Genomic DNA, 25,776 nt, shown 5'->3' on the forward strand with positions numbered 1-25,776 from the left:
TTTCTCTGGCAATATATTTTCCTTTGGTTTGACCAGTTGAACTCAACAGGTTTGGAACCTAATGTGGGTATCAACTCTTAGTGGAATAGCACTTAGGAAAAGCAATCCTCAAAAAGGCAAATTTAACAACTGCAGCAGCCTGACAAAGTTAAGCATTCATTTGCAATTTGACAATGCTCCATGTTGAATGGCTTGGGACCAAGAGAATGGCATCTCTTGGGTCCCATGGCCCAATAACATACCAGTGCGCTCTTGGTAAACTATTTGTGCAAACACCCACCCATTCAAGCTTTCAATAAATACAAAGCACTATTTAAAACCATTTCAGTAGAATAAAAAAATATTGCATTTCTATTGGCCTGTTTTGCTTCATGAATTGGCTTGGAAGGCTGTTCATAAAAAAGAAGATAAAACGTTCATTGGTTGCTACTCCAAGCTCTTTAGACTTCAGCAATTCTGGTTCTTTAAGCCTCAGCAGCTTTTTTTGCAGTAATAATGGTATCTTTCATCAGCATGGCTACTGTCATGGGACAACACCCCCAGGGGCTGGAATGATGTAACCAACTTTCTTCCTGACTTCTTCAAAGTCCACATCTCTAGCCAACTTGCGCTTAGAGTTTATAGGATCTTTAACTCAGTTTATTCCCACATCAATGATTGCTGCTCCTTTCTCAATCATATCTGCTGTGATCAGATTTGGAATGCCTACAGCGGATATCATAATATCTGTAAGAATTATGTGTTTCTCCAGCTGTTCTTTGGGAGTGTAGCGATGAGTTATTGTAACAGTTGCATCACCTCCAGGACCTTCATGTGCCCTATCTGTGTGTAGTAACACTGCAATGGGCATTCCAGTATTCCTTGACCTTCCAGCCACAACCGCATTCTTCCCTAGTGTTGGAATTTCAGTGCATTTAATTATTTCCACACACACTGCATGGGGTAGTGGGGAGCACGGAATACCTCACAAACATGTCCGCCCTACTTAATTACATGAAAGCTGTCAACAACTTTTTCTGGAGAAACAGTATTGCCGTCCTTTCTCTCATCAGTGTGCTCTGGAAGAAGCAGCTGAACAAGGAGGCCACCTACATTGTCATCATTATTTAGCTTATTGATCAAATTCAACAAGTCTTCCTGCGAAATTGAAGCTGGTTTCAAAATCGTTTCACTGGTGTTTCCCACATCTGTGGCTGCCCCGGGTCTTGCTGAGGACATAGGAATGACTGGTGGGATTCTCACCAAGCAGAACCATGTTCAGGTGCAACCACCTATTGCCCAAGGCCACCCACTCTTCCACCTCCTGCCACACTTGCCACTTGATCTGCTGGCCAAGTTTCTTTCCAGAAATGATGACAGCTTCATTTCAAACAACCCAGTGATGGAAGGGGTGATGGCAGAGGGGGAAGCTCTGAGTGGGCTGGAGAAGCCAAGTGGCCAACATGGACAAAAGGGAGAACCCAGCCATGGCCTGTGCAGCTGCCCATGCTGGGTGAGCAGGAATCACTTACTTGTATACAAAGCTCAACTATTTACAGAGATCCAAGGAAGGAGATTGCACAGCTGTATTTATCCACTGTGCTGGTATGAAATGATGTATGTAACCTAGAAAAGTCATGTTTTAATCCTAATCCCATTTTGTAAAGGCAGCTGTTTCTTCTAATCCCTATTTGGTATTGTATGCTTGAAACTGTAATTAGATTATCTCCCTGGAGATGTGATTTAATCAAGAGTGGTTGTTAAGCTGGATTAGGTAGAGGCATGTCTCCACCCATTTGGGTGAGTCTTGATTATTTTCTGAAGTCATATAAAAGAGGAAACATTTTGGAGAATGAGAGATTCAGAGACAGCAGAGCAGAAAGATATAACCACAAGAACCAGAGTCCACCAGCCAGCAACCTTTGGAGATGAAGAAGGAAAATGCCTCCTGGGGAGCGTCATGAAACAGGAAGCTAGCAGATGATGCCATGTTAGCCATGTGCCCTTCCAGATGAGAGAAAAACCCTGACTGTGTTCACCATGTGCCTTTCCGAATGAGAGAGAGACTCTGACTGTGTTTGCCATATACCCTTCCACTTGAGAGAGAAACCCTAAACTTCATGGGCCTTTTTGAACCAAGGTATCTTTCCCTGGATGCCTTTGATTGGACATTTCTATAGATTGCTTTAATTGGGACATTTTCTCAGTCTTGAAACTATAAACTAGCGACTTATTAAGTTCCCCTTTTTAAAAGCCATTCTGTTTCTGGTATATTGCATTCTGGCAGCTAGCAAACTAGAATGTCCCCCTATTCCAGATCAGAGAATGGAGGCCCAGACAGTTCATGTGGCTTGCCCAAGGTTAATCAGTGGATCAGGGGTGGGATCCGTGGCTCTGGAAGACAGTGGTCATCTAGTCTATCTGTGAGTGTCTCCAGTACTAACTGCTATTTGTACCTACAGGAAAGTTTACTTGATGCTCATCTAAGTGTGACATGCTTTTTGAGAGGAAATGTCCATTACCTGCTTGGGGCAGAAATATCTTTCTTGAAGAATAATGTGCTTGCAAATTCCCATACTCCTCTTCCTATGAGACAGAAACAAGCTAGGTGAGAGGTGTGAACACCCCAGAGAATCAATGCCAAGTTCAAGGAAGGCAGATGAACAGATGGAATTACAGTATGTTTGATTTCCCGTGAGATGCTGGGCTGCATTTTTCCATTACTACTTATGGGACTCTAAGGAGCTATGAAAAGTGCTTAGTCTCGAAGGACAAATATTCAGAAGAATATTTAATGTATTTTGAAAGGAATTCATGATTGCACCAGAAATAGTCCTCACTCAATATTAGCACATCAATAAATCAAAACGCATCCAAGGCACTTAAAATGTGTGTTTGATTAATATCTTGAAACCCACATCAGTTCCAGAGCACTTCTGGAAATTTTCTACATCCACATCAAGCAAAAAATCATGTATACAGCAAGATGCAGGGAATCTTAAATAGGTGTTGATAACTTCTTAAAAACAAGAATGGTAAATTTGTGATCCTTATTCTGGCATAAGCAGTCAGAGCAGAGACCTGCTGGACCTAGCAAAGCCGCCCCTGATATTCACTTGGTCCCAGTATAGGCCAGCACTGGGTGGGGCCAATGGCAAGGATCAGAGAGGGGACATAGGTTTGGGTCTATGGGCACTTATAGAATTCAGTGGGGTAAATGCCAGATAGCTCGCTTCATCTCACCAGTATCTTGTGTTGAATTTGGTGACCATCTATTTTCTTTCTCTTTTACCTTCCTTCTTTCCATTTGTGGGAGGTACTTGGCTGTCCACCTAGCAGCCATATTGCCTATTTTCTCTTGCTTAGAGGACTGCAATATAGTCGCCCTCCTCTGAGTGACCACATCATTTAGGGGAGGTTAGGCTCTTCCCCACCATGGGGAGTGAAGCTCAATTGCTCTAAGCCAATCACGGTAGTCTCATTGCCCTACTAAGTACATTAAAGTGTGGAATGGTCTCACTCACAACTTGGAGTGAGATGGTGTGAGGACCAGCAAGCCTTCCAGTCAGGCCAGAGGATAGAGTATGTCTAAGGAATAGCTGACATAGCATGGAAAAAAGAGGTAAGAATCAAGCTATGAGGGGATTTGAATGAGAGGGTAAGAATTTTAGGTTTCACTCAGTGTCATCATTTGGTTGCAGATTATTTGGGAGGTGATCTCAAGAAACACAAGTGAAGAAGTAGGGCAAGTAAGAGAAGGAAGGGAGAAAAGAGAGGAAAGTATTTGCTAATGAGTAGGTTAGTGCTGTGGTCGACTGGAGCTCAATCCTGCCTGGTCCTCTGAGAGACTAGAAGGGCCGTGCTTTAGAATTGGTCTCCAAGAGAATGAGGAGGCCAAGATGTTCACCCAGTGACTCCCAACCCCCATTGGTTGAGGGTTGCTCCCAGAGGTGTGGACTTTTTCCAATTTCTGGATTATACCATTTGTAGAACAAATGCTCTTAAGGCTGGAGAAAGCTCTCAGGAAGAAAGAAGGCCTTTCAGAAGGGAAACTGTCCATGTGCTGGGAACCCTACTCCACAGCTACAGGTGCACTCAAGGGGCAAGGGGATATGGGTCCAAGCATCAACAGCATTTGCTGTATTTGCTAAAGTCACAGGGAGACATGGAAAGCTTTTGAACAGGTAAAAGACATGCTTAGAAAGTGCCTGGCAGTTATTTTTTCTTGGGAACAGTGCATTTGGTGAATAGTAGTTCACATTGTCCATCAAAAGACACTTTTTGAGTCCTGTGCTATCGATATGCCAGGAGTATGGCAAGGAATCAGTATTTTGCCCTTAAGAAGCTCATTTTGTGGGAATTGGAACACTCTTGTCAGAAGATGAGAAGATGAGGAGGCTAGATAAAAGGAAGTAAATTAAAGCTGCGGCAGAGGAGAGTGGAAGGAGAAATAGGTGTGAGAGACATTGCAGAGATAAAGCGAAGAGGATTTGGCATGAATTGGATGAGGGGACCAAGAGTGAGGGACGATTCAGAGATGACTGAAGCTCTGATAGGGGCTATTGAAGAGTATTTTGGTGCTAAGAGCAGAAGCTTGGATGTCAAGGAGAAAAAGTGTGATGGAGAATGATATGGAGGTTAGGAACATTATTACCCTGGCAAAGGGACAGCATATGTACACTTTTGAATTTCATTAACCGTTTATTAGTATACATTTTTAGAGAGACTACTATGTCTCAGGAATCATGCCAGTCATTGTGTTAAAATCTGGCTACAAAGACTAACAAACAGTGGTTTATGTCCTCAAGGGGCTCACGGATGCTGAGATAGAAGTGCACAGTTAGGTATGCTGGGAACTCATGGAAAACCATTAAAAAGGAGGGAGGACTGTTAAGGAAGATTACTTGAAAGATATGATATTGGGCTTTTAAAATTTTGTCATTTTTAGGTAACATACATTTATTCTAGAAGGCAACCCCTAGGTATATAAATACATCCACAGCTTGGATAAATACGTGAAGAAAGACTTCTTAAACATTAGAAGGTATTAATGCCTTACAGAGTCTTAAATTTAAATGCTATAATGTACACATGACATAGTATTTCAATATCTTCTGGCCCCTAACATAAAATCAAAGCCATCTACTTCTTATTCTGAAATAATCTGCACATAAATGATTTAGTGAAAATGTTTTCTCCATTCTGTTTTATGTAAGGCAAAATGTGAAAATAATCACAATTGCTTAGCTATCTGAACTGAGATCTAAAAGATGGATATAAGTTTTCCAGGCAAAGAGGGTCATAGCCCAGATCATGGCTGTGTGGTGTGCCATGCATAGGCTTGTAATTTATCTTATAGATGATGAGATAGGCCACAAAAGGGCTTTTGGTAGGAGAGTGTCTCAATTAAATATGTGTTTTAGAAAGGCTAACCAGGCAGCAACTCAGTGAACAAGGAATGGAGGCAGAAGGACATTTAGAGATGCTCTAGAGCAGCAGTTTTCAAAGTATCTGGGCACTCTTGGGGGTCCCTGTATTAGCTAGGGTTCTCTAGAGAAACAGAATCAGCAGGAAATATCTGTAAATATAAAATTTATAAAAGTGTCTTATGTAACCATGGAGATACAAGAGTCCAAGATCTGTAAAGCAGGCTGCAAGCTGGCAGCTCCAGTGAAGGTTCTCAACGAACTCTCTTCTCTTAAGGTCACTCATTGCAGAAGACACTCCCTTTAGCTGATTGCTGGGGATGCAGCCAACATGGTCATGATTTAAGTCCATGAAATGCCCTCACAGCAACACACAGGCCAGCACTTGCCCGACCAAACAACTGGGTACCACAACCTGGCCAGGTTGACACAAGACACAGTCCCCAAGGCCTCTCTGGAGGTCCTTGAGGTCAAACTATTTTCACATAATCTTAAGGTGGTATTTGCTTTTTCACTTCCATTCTCTTGCTGATACATAGCAAAGTTTTCCAGAAGCTACACGATGTATATGACATCATCTATCTTAGATTACTAGTAGAATGTGTCTGTGCATTCTTGTGTTCTAAACATTTTTTTCTAGTTTCCAATTAATTTCTATGATGGTAGATATCTAATTTAGTAAATATTACTGATATAACCCACATCAACAAAAGTTTTTCCAGATTCCCATTATTGATTAAGAGTGTAAATTCAATAATCTTGGGGGTCTTGGAAGGATCAATACTATGTGGATGTTTATTGATTTGGAAAAGATAGTTACTTAAGGAAATGCAGGCAGAAATGGTCCAATTTTTTGACAGATAAAATTTAGGCAGAAAATCGGAGAACGGTTGGTTGATTGAACAAACCCAGGGTTAGATGGACAGATGGATGGAAAAAAAATGCCCATTTTTTTTTCATTTGAAAAAAGCCAGATTTGGGAGTCTGGCTCTGGGTGGGTGGTATGGAGATGCATCAGGCAGAAAAGAAAAGAATTGGAGTTGAAAGAGGAAGTTTGAAATACTGCACTCATTGACATACTGGCCGTTCTCTGGGCCTGCTTGGCCAGACTTTCACTGCAAAACCACAGATTCCATCTCCATGAGATCAACCAAATGCCTTCTCCCTTTCCCTCTACTTTGTGTCTTATCTCATTTCTGCAAGAATCTTTTTGGGCAAGGGCCAGTGCTGACTCTACTTTCTGGACTGAGCTTACTTCATCTCAGCAACCATGAAGTGTCAGATGGTATTCTCTCCACACCCCACATCCATATAAAGCAGATGACTACATCTTCACTGAGGCAAAGAACACATTTTATTTCTCCAGAAATGCAGTAAATGTTAAAACTTGTTTTACGAGGGAATCCTTAGCTGTAATCTGATTCCCACATGATAATGTGTTGCAAATGTTCTTTTCAGTAATCTGCAAATTGATGTTTGCTCTCAGCAAGTGAATCATTAGTAGAAAAGAAAATGACCTTTCGCATTTGGGAGTACAGTTAAAACCAGGTTTTAAATCAAAAAGTCCTTGATGAAATACATTTAGTGGGTTCAGATATCTAATCCAAAGGGAGCAGTAATCTGTGTGTGCAGAAACTGCTACCTGGGAACGATGCAAACAGAGTGACTCTTGACCTCCGGGACACACAGTTTAACTCAAGTTGTTCAGGTTAACCAGTAGGTGCCAAGTGTCTCTACCATGACTGTGCACCCAAGTCTATCATTTCAAAAATCCTGACTGCTTTGCTCTTCTGCTGGTTATCCTTCAAAATTCATCAAAGCATTAGGCCTAGGCTTAGAGGGACCTATTACCGTCAATAAACCAACTCCTGGTTTTAGGTGAAAATGGGTTCTACAGAACACAATTGTTCTGGGAGTTTAGGAACAAGAGTTTCATGGTCAAATAACCTTAAAAAACACTTTTTGGAGAATTCAGAATAATATTCAAATTTTTAAAAGTGCTGCAAAGACTTTAATAAAGACAATGCTTTAAACTTGCCTGTTCTAACTAAAGACACCTATTTTAACTAATTTGATCATTCACCCACCTCCTATTCCAACTCCTCTTAGGATGTGCCCATCTCCATTTTCTAAGAATGGAATTTCTCAGGGTTCTGTTGGGAGTTGGATACAAGCACATGGACCCAGATTCAACCAAGATGTTCCCAGGTGGAGCCTGGAAGAGGAAATAGATACATAAGGGAGGAATTGCATACCTTGGCAAACCCAGAGATGCAGGTGGCTGAGTTCCTTTGTGGCAGCTGTGACGGAGCATCTGGTGTCCACTCTCATATGCTGCCATTGCCAAGTGGCTGAGAGTGGCAGTGGCAGTGAGGTTTCCATTAAAAAAAATAATGAGGTATGTTTGAGAATTACTTTCTGCCAGTTTTTGGCCCTAGATGCATTGTTCCCACCTATGTAGCACATCAGTCTGGTCCCCCAGTATAAAAAAAGAGAGAAGTAAAAATATATTAATAATAATAATAATAATAACCTGAGCTAGCTAGAGTGAATCCAGGTTATAAACCCTGAGTGCCACAACCATAGAAACTATCCATCTGGTACTTAAGGCTATTCCACAAAATCAGTGATTCAAGAAATACAAGTTTGGAAATTCTATTCTTTAAAATAGGACTCAGGGAGTGTCATGGTCAGGTTCATGTGTCAACTTGACCAAGTGGTACCTGTTTGTCTGGTTGGGCAAGTGCTGGCCTGTCTGTTGCAATGAGGACATTTCATAGAATTAGATCATGATCACGTCAGCTGCATCCACAGCTGATTCCATTTGTAATCAGCCAAAGAAGAGAGTCTTCTGCGATGAGTGATGCACAATCTAATCACTGGAAGCCTTTCAAGGAGGATTCAGAAGAGACAGTCTTTTTCCTGCTTCCGACAGCGAGCCTCTCCTGTGGAGTTCATCCAGACCCTCCATCAGAATCGTCGGCTTCACAGCCTGCCCTGTGGATTTTGGACTCTGTGTTCCTGCGGTCACGTGAGACACTGCGGTCATGTGAGACACTTTTATAAATTTTATATTTGTGAGTGTTCCCTGCTGATTCTGTTTCTCCAGAGAACCCTAACTAATACAGGGAGATTCCAAACCCTAACCTTAATCCAAGGGAACACAAGCTCTGAAAGTACAAAGATCAGGTATGGTGCCAGGGAATGTCTGTCTTGAGGATGGGGAATGGTGACTGCACGTATGCCATGTTGTTTGCGTCTTTGGACTAGAAGTTCTCTAGTTACTTTCCATGTCTACAGTTCTGTGAAAACATTAGCTGGACTAAGCCAGTCTGCTCTTTCTCTTATACCCTGCTAGAACTTTGTGTGGAAATATCAATGTGTGAATGGTATGATTTCCCATTGTACTAGTGAGAGGCCAGAGATTAATATCTATAATCATTAGATAAGGGAAAATGACATAAAATTAAAATCTACATTTTTTTGCTACTAATATTTATGCTAATATTAATAAATAAAATTTATTACTACTATTGCTACTAATAGGCAATTATGGCCAGTATCATTTTCTTTCATATTTTGTCTTTTGTTTGAATCATGTTTTTTCTTCCATAATCCATTTTTTTAATTTTGAAAAATAAGATATATACAAAAAAGCAATAAATTTCAAAGCGCAACACCACAATTAGTTGTAGAACACATTTCAGAGTTTGACATGGGTTACAATCCCACAATATTAGGTTTTTACTTCTAGCTGCTCTCAGATACTGGAGACTAAAAGAGATATCAATTTAGTGATTCAGCAGTCATATTCATTTGCTAAATCCTATCCTCTCTGTATAGCTCCACCATCACCTTTGATCTTTCTATCCTTCTCTTAAGGGGTGTTTGGGGTATGACCATTCTAAATTTGTCATGTTGGAAGGGTCTGTCACAAATATGGGGTAGGCACACAGAACTATCTGATGTTCTGGAGAGGCTGGGCCCTCTAGGTTTCAGGACTTATCTGGTCCAGGGACCCATCTGGAGTCTGTAGGTTTCTGGAAAGTTACACTTGTGCATGGAACCCTTGTGGAACCTTGTGGTGTTCTTTAGGATTGACTGGAATGGTCCTGTTTGGGGTTTGGCAGGTTATGATAGGTAGCAAGTTCTACCTGAAGCTTGCATAAGAGCAGCCTCCAGAGTAGCCTCTTAATTCTATTTGAACTCTCTTGGTCACTGATACTTTATTAGTTACACTTCTTTTCCCACTTTTGGTCAGGATGGAATTGTTGATCCCATGGTTTCAGGGCACATTCATCCCTGGGAGTCCTTTCCCATGTTGCCAGGGAGAACTTCACCCCGGGATGTCATGTCCCATGTACTGAGGAGGGCAATGATTTCACTTGCAGAATTGGGCTTAGAGAGAGTGAGGCCACACCTGAGCAAAAAAAGAGGTCCTCCAGAAGTAATTCTTAGGCATACCTATAGGTAGGCGGAGCTTCTTCCTACCTACATAAGCTTCACAATAGTAATCCTCAAGATCAAGGCCATGGCCTATTGATTTGGGTGTCCCTAAAGTTTGACACTGTATCAGGGGATTTCCTGATGGTGATGTTTTTTTTTGATGATGCTTTTTGATTATCTGCTTAATATACTCTGGGATGTATCTAGGCATTACATTAAGCTACACAGGGTTACTGGACCTTATTCCCACTCTGGGCTCCATGTGTTTGGCTTGTCTAAATGATCCACCTAGTTGGGTTGAGTTAGATTATGTGCTACAGAAAATTTAGGTTCTGGACAAAATAGTTCTTTCTTTGGTCTCATAGAGTAGGTGACGTTCTAAAATACAGACAATGTCTCCCATACCCCTGTATTTCGAATCCCAACCTGATTGGTTCCATTCTTGTCTCTAATTGAAGCCTGATCTCTTTTTTCAATTTCTTTAATAGTTTTTGCATGCGGCAATGTTGACCTTCAGAACTGCAGAACTCTTACTCTGAGTCTTAGGTGTCACAAAGGTACCAAAAGTTCCAGAGAAATACCAGGTTATACATATAAGGCACAGCCTCTCAAAATCTAGACATAATAATTACAGCTCCAGACTAAATGTGACTGCTATAAGAGCTTACAAGCTAGGCCTCAATTTTCTTATAAGTGTGTTCTAATGAAACCATACACTATTTGCTCTTTTGTTTCTGGCTTATTTTGCATCACAAAATGTCCTACAGTTTCATTCACAACATTACATGCCTCACAACTTCGTTCCTTTCTGTAGCAGTACAATATTTTTGTTATATGTATACACCACCATTTGCCATTCTACTTCTCAGTGTATCCCTCAGCCACCTCCATCCATATGGCATTATGTACAATGTCACCAAATAGAAAACCCAACCCTCCTCTTTTTTTTTTTTTTTTTTTTTTAAAGGAAAGACAGAGAGAAGGAAGGAAGGATAGAAGGAAGGAAGGAAGGAAGAAAGGGAAACATTTTTAAACATTTTCTTGTTTTATTGTATTCTGTTTCTCCCAACCCTCCTCTTAACTCTTGTCCCTCCTCCCCCATTATTTACCCCTGGTATTGCGATGGTACTATTGATGTCTTCCTGTTAAACATAACCCATACCATGCAATAACAGTTTTCTCCCTATTCCCTGATATTGTACACTCTTTGTACAAGAGTCATACCTTTGAAGTAGTTCATGCAAGAACCTATTTACATTTGTAGTGTTATTCAGTGGGGCTTATGGGTCTATACAACCCCTTTCAATCATGTTCACATTCAATATGGCAATATTACCTATAGACCCACTAATGAACTGCCTTTACTTCTATCCATTCCCTTACATTAAAGTTCAACCTCACCAGCTAACCATTCACCCAGTTCCCCTATATTCAGTTTTGTAAGTCTCTGAGTCTACCTTTACCATGACCATAAATGAAATCATACAGTTATCTATCCTTTTGTGTCTGGCTTATTTCACTCAGTATTATGTCCTCAAAGTTCATCCATCTTGTCATGTGGTTCAGAGCATCATTTCATCTTACTGCCGCATAATATTCCATGGTAAGTATGTATATACCACGTTTTGTTAATCCACTTGTCTGTTGATTGGCACCTGGATTGCTTCCATCTTTTGATGATTGCGAATAATGCTGCTATGAACATTGGTGTGCAAATGTCTGCTTGTGTCACTGCTTTCAGCTCCTCTGGGTATATACTGAGTAGTGGTATTGCCAAATCATAGGACAACTTGATATATAGTTTCCTAAGGAACCGCCAGACCATTTTCCATAGCAGTTGTACCATTATACATTGCCACCAGCAGTGCATAAGTGTCCCAATTTCTCCACATTCTCTCCAAAATTTGTAGTTTCCTGTTTATTTAACAGTAGCCATTCAAATAGGTGTGAGGTGGTATCTCGTGGTGTTGATTTGCATTTCCCTTACAGCTAATGAAAATGAGCATCTCTTCATGTGCTTTTTAGCCATCTGTATTTGCTCTGTGGAAAAATACCTTTTCATATCTTTAGCCCCTTTTATAATTAGGATGTTTGTACTTTTGTTGAGTTATATGATTTCTTTATGTATACAGGTTAACAAACCTTTATCCGATATGTGTTTCCAAAGATTTTCTCCCATTGAATTGGCTGCCTTTTTGACAAAGATTTTTGAGGCACAAAAGCATTTGATTTTGAGAAGTTCCCACTTATCTATTTGTTTTTTATTGCATATGCTTTGGTATAAAGTTTAGGAATCTACCTCCTATTACTAGGTCTTGAAGGTGTTTCCCTATGTTTTCTTGTAGGAGTTTTATGGTGCTCATTCTTATTTTTAGGTCTCTGATCCAGTTTGAGTATTTTCATATAGGGTGTAAAGTAAGGGTCATCTTTCATTCTTTTGACTATTGCTATATAGTTCTCCCATGACCATTTATTGAAAAGACTATATTGTCCCAGTTGGGTGGATTTGGAGGCCTTGTCAAAAATGAGTTGACCAAAGATTCGGTAGTCTATTTCTGTGCTTTTGATTCAATTCCATTGGTCAATACTTCTTTCTTTGTACCAGTACCATGCTGTTTTGACCACTGTGGCTTTATAATAAGCTTTGAAATCAGGAAGTGTTTATCTTCCCACTTCATTCTTCTTCTTTAGGATATCTTTAGCTATTTGGGGTCTCTTTCCCTTCCAAATGAATTTGGTAACTAGCTTTTCCATGTCTTCAAAGTAGGTTGTTGGAATTTTGATTGGTATTGCATTGAATCTATAGATCAATTTGGATAGAATTGACATCTTCACTCATTTAACCTTCCTGTCCATAAGCAGGAAATGTCTTTCCACCTATTTAGATCCTCTGATTTCTTTTAGCAATGTTATGTAATTTTCTCTATATAGGTCCTTTATGTCCTTAGTTAAGTTCATTCCTAGATACATGATTCTTTTAGATGCTATTTTGAATGAATTTTTTTCCTTAATTGACTCCTCAGGTCATTGCTTGTGAATAGAAATATTACTGATTTTTGCATTAATCTTATATCCTGCCCCCTTGCTTGTTCATGTGTTTCTAGGAATTTGTCCATTTCATTTAAGTTTTTTAATTTTGGGGTGTATAGTTGTTCATAGTATCCTCTTATGATCTTTTTCTTTCTTCGTGGCCCATGATAAAACTCCCCTCTCACTTCTGATTTTGTTTATTTGCATCCTCTCTTTTTTCTTTTTCAGCCTTACTAGAGGTCCATCAATTTTATTAAAGAACCAACTTTTGGTTTTATTGATTCTTTCTGTTGTCTTTTATTCTCCAATTCATTTAATTCTGCTTTAATCTTTGTTATTTCTATTCTTCTATTTTTTGAGTTACATGCTGTTCTTTCTCTAGTTCCTCCAGTTGAGCAGTTCAGTCCTCAATTTTTGCTCATTCTTCTTTTTTTAATATAGACATTTTGGGCAATAAATTTCCCTCTCAACACTGGCTTTGCCACATCCCGTAAGTTCTGATATATCAAATTCTCATTTTCATTCATCTTCAGTTAGTTATCAATTTCTCTAGGAATTTCTTCTTTGACCCACTGGTTGTTTAAGAGTGCGTTTTTAATCTCCACATATTTGTGAACACTCTGGTTCTTTGGTGATTATTGATTCCAGCTTCATCCCATTGTGATCAGAGAAAGTGCTTTGAATAGTTTCTCTTTTTAAATTTATAAAGATTTGTTTTGTGCCCCAGAATGATCTATCCTGGAAAATGTTCTTTGAGCACTAGAGAAGAATGTATCTCTTGTCGTTTTTTGGGTGTAATGAGCTATATATGTCTGTTAGATCTAATTCATTTATCAAATTATTTAAGTTCTCTATTTCCTTGGTGAACCTCTGTCTGGTTGTCTATCTATAGAGGAGAGTGGTGTATTGAAATCTCCTACTATTATTGTTAAAATGCCTACTGCTCTCTTCAGTTTTATCAATGTTTGCCTCGTGTACTTTGGAGCTCCTTGATTAGGAGCATAAACATTTATGATTGTTATTTCTTCTTGGTGAATTGACCCCTTTATTAATATGTGGTGTCCTTCTTTGTCTCTTATGATGTCTTTATATCTTAAGTGTATTTTGTCTTGTTAGTATAGCTACACCTCCTTTCTTTTGGTTACAGCTTACATGGAACATCTTTTTCCATCCTTTCAATTTCAATCTATTTGTATCCTTGTGTCTCAGATGAGTCTCTTGGGAGTATTAGATAGCTGGATCATATTTATTATTCTGTTCTGCCAATTTGTGTCTTTTAATTGGTGAGCTTAGTCCATTAATATTCAAAGTTATTACTGTAAAGGCATTACTTTGAATCTACCATCTTATCCTTTGGATTTTATTTGTCAGAGCTATATACTCCTTTCCCTCTTACTCTTTTTATCCTTTACACTATCCTTACTGATGCTCTTCAATTTTGTGTCCTCCTCCAGACTTCCTTCTCCTGTCATTTTTTTTCAGTCAACAGAACTCCCTTTAGTATTTCTTGTAAGGCCAGTCTCTTGTTGATAAATTCTCTCAGCATTTGTTTGTCTATGAACATTTTAATCTCTCCCTCAGTTTTGAAAGACAGTTTGGCTGGGTACAGAATTCTTAGCTGGAAATCTTTCTTTTTCAGGATCTTCAATGTATCATTCCATTGACTTCTTGCCTCCATAGTGCCTGTTGAGTAGTCTGAATTCAGATTTATGGTTTCCCTTGTACATAGCAAATCGTTTTTCTCTTGCTGCTGTGAAAAACTACATTTTGAAGTTTAATATATCTAGCTTACTAAACACTAAAGCCATGAAGCAATTCTTCCTTTTATATAGGATTTCTTTCTTCAAATTAGTGGCTCTTAGGCCAAATTGGGTGCACAGGCTTATTTTATTTTGTCCACCCAGTATTTCGTTTTAAGTTAATTACTTGACAACATTTGCAAAATTGGGAGACTTTATCCTACAAATTAAAAGAGATTACTATGCTATTCTCTCATATAAAGACAATCTTTTAAAATCCCTGGAATTATTCTTTACAATGGGGTATACCTGGAATTTTTCTTTACAATGGGGTATATATGGTTAGTTTTTCTAACATTTTAACTTCTCAAAATGCAATTATCCATGAAAAAAACTCTTTAGATTAATATAAGATGACCCACCTACCTGTAGGATAGAGAGAGGAAAAAGGAAACAGCAGCAGAGAGATGAAGAATTTGAGAGAGAGCCTGAGAATTTGGGATTGTCAGTCTTCCTGACAGTCTGGGAGTGATGTACCAGAGTCATTTAGCTAATAAAAAACTCTGAAAGCTAGAATGCAGGTCTTTTAGTTCCCACTACAGTGTTCATCAAACTTCATCACACTCCTTTTGGTGAAGACAAACGAGATATCGCTTAATACATGGGAAGGAAAAAGATTAGAAGGTGAAGGTTAGATTATGGAAAGATGGAAACTATACAGATGAAAGATTCCTTCTTACCCAAAACTTTGTGACCCATCATTGTTTGTTAGGTAAGTCTACAACTGAACTTCTAATTCTGTTAGGCAAGGAGAGGAAACTATTTTTTTAAGAATAGATTATGGAAATGAATAAGAAAAAGAAAGACTTCCTAAAATAAGAAATTGTTTGTTTGACTGCCACCCAGAACAACTTGATAGAATTGTGTTAGACTAGTGGTTGAACACTTACTACTTTCAATAGTCAGTAAAGTCAATTAGGCTGTGGGGGAGCTGATGGTTGATTAGCTGATGGCTGGGGGTAAGCGGCCGTACTGAGTCAGTCACACAGACACAGAGCACACAGCACGTGACTCAGGAGACAACCCTCAGGAGAAAATGAAAGGTGTCCTTTTATTCAGGAAGTGCACAGGTTTATATAGGCTGGGAAACATGCAGGGACACGTGTCGGGCTGGGATTGGTGGTCGTTGTCGGGCTGGAGGGCAGATTACGATTGGTCACTGTTGTTGTTAGGGCGGAGGGCAGATTTCAGGTCAGCCATTTTGTGTTGCCTTGCATCAGCCACGGCAGCCATGTTAGCAACATTTTATGGCTTCTCCAACAATAGCGATATTTCATGGCTTCTCCAACATTAGGCTAAAGTTTGTGTGGTGCTCAAGGAACTGTGACAAGCTCCAGAGCATATATTCCTTCTCAAAGGGGAAGCCACTCCTCAGCTTTTGCTGATACTTGTCATATGAGAATATGACCCAATGTTGCCCAAGATTCTCAATTTTCAAGAGAAATTAGAAATCAGAATTTATGTATGAAATGTTTAGATTAAAGAAAACCAACCACACAAATCACTGTAAGTCACTAATTTGCAACCTCTGTCTATAATCCTTGCTTGATTAGGTCACTTACAAACAAACATAGAACTAGGATTTCCTTGCCCTAAAACATGACAAAAAAGACAACAGAAACCCTCCTTTAACAAAGTATCCAGTAATTGCAGGTAAGATGTTTAAAATGATATTTAAATGTATAGTTAAGCTCTTTGAAAGGTAAAATAAATCCTAAGAGTAGTGAACATGTAGTTGATGCTGTGTTTGCCCTTTTTTCTCTTTTAAGTTTGAGAAGTTGTTAAATTACAGAAAAATCATGCATAAATTATTGGGTTTTCATTCACAGCCCCATTATTAACACTTTGCATTGGTATGATACATTTGTTACAGTTGATGAAAGCACATTTCTGTAATTGTCCTATTAACTATAGTCTTTGGTTTAACTTAGGGTTCATTGTTTGTGTGGTGCAGTTTCAGATATATATATTTTAATGCTGGTAATTATGCTCACAATACTGTGCTACTAACAGCAAATCTATTACCAAAACATTTCCATCGTTCCAAATAGAAACTCTGTACAATTTAAGCCTTAACTACCTATTTCCTTTCCCCAACCCTTCCAAGCTTGGGTTTTAATGACCACTTAGGAATAGCAATTGAGTTCTTGGATCCACAAGAGGCTCGAAAACATCCTGGACTAGCCATTTAAGAGTCCTAGTTATAACCAGGACTCTTAAATGGCTAACCCCTCATTAAAAGGAAGGACTGGAAATAACTATATCCATCAACATAAGGAAATGTCAAGGAATATTGTCTATTTCAGCCTGAACTCTGGTTGGAGAAAAGCTTGGTAAGGCACAAGAACTGTGAAGCCACAAAATTACTTAAGAGTGTACCCAGGACAAGTGACAGTGACTGCACTAGAATCATGATGATTTAATGCAAAACCTCTCTAGAAGGCCACATCCATCACCAAGGTTGGCAGAACATATCCACAGATAAAACTCAGTTGAAGAAAAACTCAAAATCCAAAGGTATAAACACACAATGGTAGTCTCCACCATGACTAGAAGTCAACTGACCCAATAAACAATAGGATTCAATCACCAAGACATGCTGAAAATAAATTTTAAGAGAAAAGTTATAAGTTAAGCATTGTTAAAATGACTATGGGGCTTAAAAAGGAATTGAAAAGTTAAGAAAAGAATAATATTCTTGGGTGAAAAAGGTATGTTAAAAAAAAGAATTTCTAGAAATTAAAAAAATATACCACCCAGGTGGCCCATGGTGGCTCAGCAGGCAGAGCTCTTGCCTGCCATGTCAGAGACATGTCATTTCCAGATGCCTGCCCATGGTAGATATATATATCTATCCAAATTAAAACCTCAGTTGAGAGATTAAATAGCTGCCAAAACAAGGTCAGAGAGACAGATTTAGTGCATTGAAGTATATACGTACAGAAATTACCAAGAATATAACATAGATAGATGAAAATTACAACAAAAGAGGGTAATGCCTGAGAGGCTTGGAATACCCTCCCACCAATAACAATAATGAGCTGAGAAAAAAACAATCAACCAACTAAACAACTGGGAAGTGAACAAAAGCTGTCAAAAATTGGTGGGGATTTGACCCTTATTCAGTGAATTCCATATTTAGACAACTTTTCCCCTAAGGGTATTACCAAGCCCACCTGAAGGTGCAGATAAAGGTCAGACAGAAAGTGGCAGTTTTATGTAATTGAGAAACCAGAGGATAGAGGTAGTGTTTACCATAGAGACTTGGAATTGAGGGGAGAGGAGAAATTCCAGAAAGGTAGCCCCAAAAATCTGTATATGAAGTCCCTTCAAATCATTGGCCAATCAGATGCCACACCTGTGGCCAAAGACTACACGGTAGTACATAGTCTATATACATAGACTCCACACCTATGGAATGAGACTCTAAGAGGCTCAGGGAGAAAACAATTGCTAGAAAGCTGAAACAGTTGAGAAGAGATTTCAACAGCACCTAATATAGGCAGGGTTTGAAATCCAAGTCCTGCTAAGTTAGGAGACTTTAAAAATGCTTCAAGTTTTTAAAGTTAAAAGCCGTAAAAGCTATGCCTTAAGAATTTAAGACTAAAAGATACACTCTAGGCTGATAGAGAAACTGAAATAGAACCACCTTAAGAAAGCCTAAAACCAAGACTGCCTAAGTCAAGATGATCTGCTAGTAATTTAACTGCATTCTAAACAAAAAATGACAGTTTTCAGAGGATGTTAGCAAAACCCAGAATCTCTATAAACTGTCATCTACAACATCTAGTATAAGATTAAAAATTCACTAGATATGCAAAGATAAAGGAAAATGGAGCATATTCACGAAAAAAGTCAATCAATAGAGAGAGACCTACAGATTAATTACTTTTTGAAATTAACAGAGAAGGCTTTCAACATACTTATGATAAATCTGCTAATGCATTTCTAGGAAAATAGGGGCACAGTGGGTGAAGAGAAGGGGACTTGTCATGAGTGATAAAGAAATTGTAAAAAGAAACAAATGGAAATCCTAGAACCAAAAAACACAGTATCTGAAATCATTGGTTGAGATGAATAAGATTTTGGACAACAAAAGAAAGAATTAATGAACTTGAAGTCAAGTCAGTAGGAGTCATATTAACTGAAATGAGTGAAAATATGTTTAAAAATGAGCAGAGCCACACTGAACTATGGGAAGGTATCAAGAAATCTAACACACATGTAAGGAGAAGAGAAAGAAAATGGGGCAGGAAAAAGAAAAAGAAAATATATTGGTTGGAAATTGTCTGAATTTTATTCAGAAGATCAACCCACAGATCCATGAAGCTCAACGAGTCCCTATCAGGATATGTGCAAAGAAAGTCATACCTTGACACATCACACTGAAACTGCTGAAAACCAAAGATTAAAAGCATCAGGAGAAATAAAATATATTCTACAAAGAGGAATAATAACAAGCAAGATGGGTAATGTCTCATAAGAAAAAATGGAGGCTAGAAGACAATAGAATCTTTAAAGAGATGAAAGAAAAGAAATTGCCAACTCATCATTCTATATACAGCAAAAATAGATATTTCGATAATACAAATGAAATAAAGACATTTTTAGAGAAACAAAAGCTGAGAAAATTTGTTGCCAGCAGACACATACTAAAAATTTTTTTAAATATATTCTTTAGAAAAAGGAAAATAATACCAGATGGAAATTCAGAGCTACAAACAGAAATGAAGAATATAAAATGGTAAATATAATGGTAGTGTACTGGTTTGAAACTATTATGTGCCCCAGAAAAGCCATTTTCTTTAATCTTCATTCAATATTGCTGGGTGGGACTTTTTTTTATTATTTCCATGGAGACGTGACCCACCCAGTTGTGGGTGGTGCCTTTTCATGAGATAGTTTCCACGGAGATGTGTCTCCTCGCATTCAAAGTAGGATTGCATACCGGAGCCCTTTAAGAGGGAACCGTTTTGGAAAAAGCTTGCAAATGTCACCACGTGCCTCCCAACTGAGAGAGAAAGGCTCAACTTCATTGGCCCTTTCTTTGGAGTTAAGGTGTCTTTCTCTGGACGCCTTAGTCAGACATTTCTATGGCCTTAGAGATGTAAACTTGCAATTTACTAAATCCCCTTTTTAAAAACTGTTCCATTTCATTTATATTGTTTCCGAGCAGGACTAACAAACTCAAACAGTTAGATCTAAAACATAAAGTGGACTAACCAAAATTAATATCGGCTCTTGGAAACACAACATTAGGAAAACCAAAGCAAGTCTTAGGCTTGCAGAAAGCCTTTGCCTGTGTGGGACCTGCAGCTCCTCCTGTCATTGCCACCACCCTGGGGACATTGCCTGGGAGCTGGGTGCTAGTGAGCAGAGAGGAGAAAAAACAATGGGAAGTTTCTCTCAGGGGCCCCTTTGCCCCTTCTTCAAGACAAATAGGGAGCATCTCCTGGAGCTCCATCTGTGTGTGCCCTGTTTCCCACTTTCCCATTACAGGCTGCCTTGGGCCAAGGTTGTGCAATACTTGAGGAAAAATGGGAAACTCACCGCGAGGTTAGGGTGTCTTTTACTTCTGGTCTTCCTCTATCTACCTGCTACCATTTACTTTTCAGAGTCTCCAAAATAGCTGCACAGGTTTCAGGGAAGCATTCAGTGGGACACAGGGTGAAGTGTGCACACTTCATCTTACCCAGAATCCAAACTTACGCCTTGAGCTTGTCAAGTCTTGTGTGATGTCTTTGTGGAACATCCGGGTGGAAACATGGATCTGGAGCTTTGAAAGTAAGATCTGGGCTAGAAGTAAACATTTCCGTCTTCAATGTATAGGCTCTCATTCCAGTCACAAGATTGGGTAAAATGAATGCATAGAATGAGAAGAGAACCCTGAAGACCGTCACCATTTAAGTGGTGAGCAAGGAGGAGTCAAATAGGCAGGAGAGAAACCAGGATGCAGTGCTGTCACATCTCCATTCCAGCTCTCTTCTGAATTATGTGTATTTTTGGTCAGTGTTTCTCAACATTTCGCCCATAGACCACCTTGGGGGAGGGGAGATTGATGTTAAAAATGTAGATTCTAAAGCTGTACTCTATACTTATTTAATCAGACCTGCCTGCCTGAATAGAGCTTTCTAGTGATTTCTTAAACACATTTTAATTAGAGGACCACTTCCTAGGAACTCCTGATGTCACAATCATAAAAGAAGGTGCCAACTAAGGGGGAAGGTCAGAGAAAAGAAGGAAAGGGGAGTGAATAAAAAGGAAAAAAGAGATTTCCAAATTTTGGTAAGTGATGTGGGAGGAAGAGGAGGAAAGGGGCCCATTTATTTTCCTTATTTCATATCCAAAGCAGACATAAATTGAACAGTCAAGTCTTGGCTTCATCTTGGAAGTTTCACATTTGAAGCCCAGCAAAAGTATGCCACAAGCATACAGGGCTTTTGGCAGACTGAGGGGGGGACTGTGACCATGCAGCTGTGCTGAACTCCCCATGATGGGTCATGAGCAATTTGGATTTTTTGTGGGTTTATAGACATTATCCTTTTTAAGACAGTGGTAATTTAGCCCTGTTACTTTCACATGACTCAATCAACCTAGGTTAATTGGTACATTTGATGTCAAATCCAATAGTCATGTTTGATGCTGCATTACTCTAGCCAAATGACATCTGTTCAGATAATGAAATGAAATTTACTGAGATACAAAGCTACACACATCCATGTCCTCCCCCAAACATTTCTCCACTAAACAGTAAATTCCAGAAAATTCTTGAAAAAAATCCAAAAGCAATGTCAGTAGAAATTATAATAGGTGAAATGGGAATTCATCAGCAAAAGCACATAGAAGAAAAGCACTTGACCACTTCAGAGTCTCATAATAATCAAGACGATGCAAGTCTTCTTGGCTTTCATCTGATTTCTTTCCATTCTTGATGCCACAGCAGCAGTGTCCCTTTCATCTCTGTATTTCCAGCACCCAGCACAGTGCCTGGCACACAGCAGAGGTTCAATACTTTCATTAAACTGACTAAGCTTAACTTTGTTCTAGCATCAATTTGATATTTCTTCTTAGTGTCTTCTCTCTATTTTCCTCCTCCCAGATTTCTACATTTTTCTTCTTTCCTATATCTCTCTTCCATTTTCTTCTTCTTTCTTAACATCTTTTTCTCCTCTCAACACTAGTGCCTAATTATTGTCTGAAGAGGTCAACGTTTGGAACTGAAGTATAAGGAAAGAAAATTCCTCTTGCCTTTTCTAATCTCCCTTCCTTGTCCCCCCTCTTCTTTCCTCCCTTCTGCTTCTTCCCCTCCCCTATTCTCTTCTCTCTCTTCCTTTCCCTCCCCACCCTTCTCCTTCTACTCCTTCGCTTCCCTCTCCTTCTTTTCCTCCATCCATTCCCTTTTTTTCTTTCATCTCTCTGCACCCTTTGGGAACTCTTTCCATACCCCCCATCTTTAGTGATTCTTGGTTTTCAAACTTCTCTGCAGTGCAAAGCATAACTTCATTATAAGGTGCAGCATGATCCAGTAAATGGATTGTTGCTTATTCTGAATTAATGAATGCAATGACTTTATGAAGATTGCATCTCCATCCACATTTGACAATATCTGAGGTTGGTCCTGAGGGCTCAAGTAAATTAACCAAAGTTCCCGCCACAAACTAAACGAGTTGAGTACTGTGTCCTTTCCTTATGAAAGACAAAAAATTGTGTCAATTTATCAGATCTTCCATGAACAAAGAGCCAATACTTATGAAAAACAATATGCCAGAAATTATTGAGCTTTGGGGTTTATAGATACATATTTTAAGCAACACTAAAAACATTTGGCATATGTGAGTCCTTTTCTTTTGACTTGCCATGTCTTTATCAGCAGTTTACATGTTTCTGAGTAATCTAGGCTCTCTGGCCAGGTCACAGTTTCACTGGTTGATAGTTAACTGCCTCTGATAATCGTAAGGCAAAGATGCAAATTTAGAGCAGCACATTTTCCTTCCTGGAAGCTGCTCTCAGAAAAGCTGAACTTCTGGTAGAACCATAATTAATTTTCAGGAAGACAGTAAGCAACATTTGCTGAACTCCTTATGTGTACTATCCAAATTTTAAGTGTTCACTCATTTAATTCTTTCAAAAGCACCTTAAATAAGGACTTTATATCACAGATGAAGGAATGTTTGAGGTCACAGAGCTGGGAAGCGGTGAAGCCAAGATTCAAACTCAGGTCTACCCAAGTCTAAAACCCATGTCCTTTCCCCTACACTCTACTCCATGCTGACTACAAGCATAGCCTGGGTTTAATTATTTTTGCCTTAGCACCACACCCAGTGATCAACTCCATTAATTGCTCCATCTATAATTCTTTCCTCTCCTCTTGTCTTTCTTTCTCATCCTCTCCCTTCTTATTTTGCTTTCATCACTAAGAACACCTTGGATATATTTGTGGCTTTACAGGCATCAACCGGGTCTTCTATAGACATGGTCTCATGTAGTTCCCATGACAACCCTGGAAGGTGTGTTATTATTGTTTGCATTTGCAGCTGTGGACCTGGGATCTGCAGTCCTGGTGGGACTGGTTCCTTATTATAGAGCAAGCCAATGACTGAGCTGTTTGAGAAGAAAGATGGGCCATGGGCCAGGACAGGAGAAGGCCTGTAAAGCCCATCAGGGAGCTAAGATTGGCGAAAGGAAGGCCATAGAGTGTGGGAAGGGGAGCGTGGCCAGCTGGGCATTCAATACACTTGCTTGAATCTGTTTGCTGGGAATTGCAGAATCTTCTGATAGTTTTATTTTCCATTTTGCTGCTTAGGGAACCTGTATAAGGCCTTAACTCCTGAGTCTGAGGATTCTTCTTTTTTTTTTTTTTTTTAAAGGAAAGACAGAGAGAAGGAAGGAAGGATAGAAGGAAGGAAGGAAGGAAGAAAGGGAAACATTTTTAAACATTTTCTTGTTTTATTGTATTCTGTTTCTCCGTTTTTTGTTACATGGGCTGGGGCCGGGAATCGAACCGAGGTCCTCCGGCATAGCAGGCAAGCACTTTGCCCGCTGAGCCACCGCGGCCCGCCCTGAGGATTCTTCTTTTGCTCAGAGAATCTCTTCCCTTTCAACTCCCAGACCATGACTCATTTTCTTCTTCCATCTGCACATGTATAATTTCTGATGTCTCAGTTGAAAATGACAGAAGCCTTCTGAAGTATATCCCAGTCACCACCAGCTCCCTCCATTCAGTTATTCATACTAGGTTAATTTTCCTAAAATGCAAATTTAATCATGTTATTTCTCAGCTAAGCATCTTTCGGTGACTCCCAATCACCTTTAGGACTGAAACCAGATGCATCATTACAATGTATGCACCCTTTATAGTTCAACCCTTACCCCCTTCTCCAGGACCACTTTCTGGCAATGCTGAGCTGCTGCTCATTTTCCTATAGCTGTGCTTCTTTACACATCACTGTCCTTTGCCTTCAATTAGCTCCTTTTCCTAGCTCTGCCCTAATTAGTTGGCAAGCTTATGCCTCCTCACCTCTCTAGCACTACCTTTCTTAGTATCCCAGGCAGACTTAAAGTTTTCTTCATGTTTCCATTACAACCTCCCTCTTGGATGCAGGTCTCTCCCCACCTCCCCACCGGGCAGAGGCTGTTTGTGAGGAGGGATGCATAAAGAGGGAGGAAAGCGAAGTTCTGCTAGTGTAAGAGTCTGGTGTTTTCTTTTTTATTATTGTTGTAGTTTGTGTAGGGGGTGGTGGTGGTGGTGATATTCCATCCTTAAGCCACCTTGATCGGCTCTTCCCTCCTTTTCCTCTATCTTTAAGATGCACACAACATCTTTGTGCTCCAGTTAGTGTTTAACTCCTGGTAAAAGTCATGAAAAGAATGCAGGTTCCAATCAAGTTCCAAGACATTTGATTCACATGATAAAGATATTTGTGTATATATATATATCTTCAGACTCAAAAAAATGCCAAGTCCAGTGTGCTGTAAGCAGCCAGGACAGATTATGGGTTGGTTTCTGCCCTGCTCCAAGAGCCAGACAGTGACAAAGACTATGTGATTTCCAAAGGCTACAAATCTGTTTTTTAAAGTTCTATTTATAGGCATGAATTCAGACAGTAAGCATCCTGGTTAAAACCTTTGGTGGTGATACAGTTTCAGAAAATAATCCCTTTGTGCAGCCCCTCTGGACAGCAGTGAAATGGTTCCACAAGCGGCTAGGGGTGGGGTTCCCATATGATCTTGCAACCCTGTTGCTAGGTATACACCTGGAGGAACTGAGAAGTGGAGACACAAATGGTATTTAAACACTGGGATTTATGGTGGTAGTGTTCGAGATTCTCAATGGATGGAGATGGTCTAAGGGTACAACTACTGAGGAAAGGAAAAGGGAACTGTGGTATATACATCTTGAGCAGCTATAAGGAAGAATGAAGTTGTGAGGCATGCAACTAGGTGAATGAAACTTAAGGACAGTATGTTGAATGAAATGGCAGGAAAAAAAGACAAATATTATTATGCCTCTCTCATATGGACTAACTATAATGTACAAATTCAGAGAACTGATGTCAAGAGCATGGGTCATAAATTGTAAGCTCTTACAGCAGTTACATATATTCAGGAGTTGTAACTGTTATTTCTAAATTCTGATACTGAGTTATTTAAGTATAACCTGATTGTTTCCTGAAACTTAGGGTATGTATCTGACACCTGAGACTCTGAGTTAGAGCCCTGAAGTTATACAAAATCCATTACCCCATACAACAGCTGTTTAAAAAAGTTGAAAAAGTGATCAGACTTCAATTAGAGATATGAAGGAAGCTGATCTGGATGGGACTAAGGTAAATCAGAATACAGGGTCAAGGATGATACGGCCCATATTTTAATACTTCAACTTCTGTGTGAGACCAAAGGGAGGGATTTTTATTTGGTGCAAAATTTATATTTTTGGGTAGCACATTATCTAATTAGCTCATATGATCAGCTTACTTGAACATCATAATTGCATGAAATCTTGAACAAGGTGTGAGATCTTGTTGGTTTGTACAGGTTAGTGTGATGCTGCGATAGATCCCATAGTAATTTGTGCAGAGAATAAAAAAACATTTGCA

The 25,776-nt window shown here is 39.3% G+C and overlaps 1 pseudogene; it reads right to left on the bottom strand.

The window, feature by feature from the left end:
- Positions 1-313: 313 nt before the first annotated feature.
- Positions 314-1,468, bottom strand: LOC143680467 (bifunctional methylenetetrahydrofolate dehydrogenase/cyclohydrolase, mitochondrial pseudogene; annotated as a pseudogene).
- Between the last annotated feature and the right edge of the window lie 24,308 nt (positions 1,469-25,776).

Source organism: Tamandua tetradactyla, chromosome 4 (genome assembly GCF_023851605.1).
Source record: "Tamandua tetradactyla isolate mTamTet1 chromosome 4, mTamTet1.pri, whole genome shotgun sequence".
NCBI classification, from domain to species: Eukaryota; Metazoa; Chordata; class Mammalia; order Pilosa; family Myrmecophagidae; genus Tamandua; species Tamandua tetradactyla.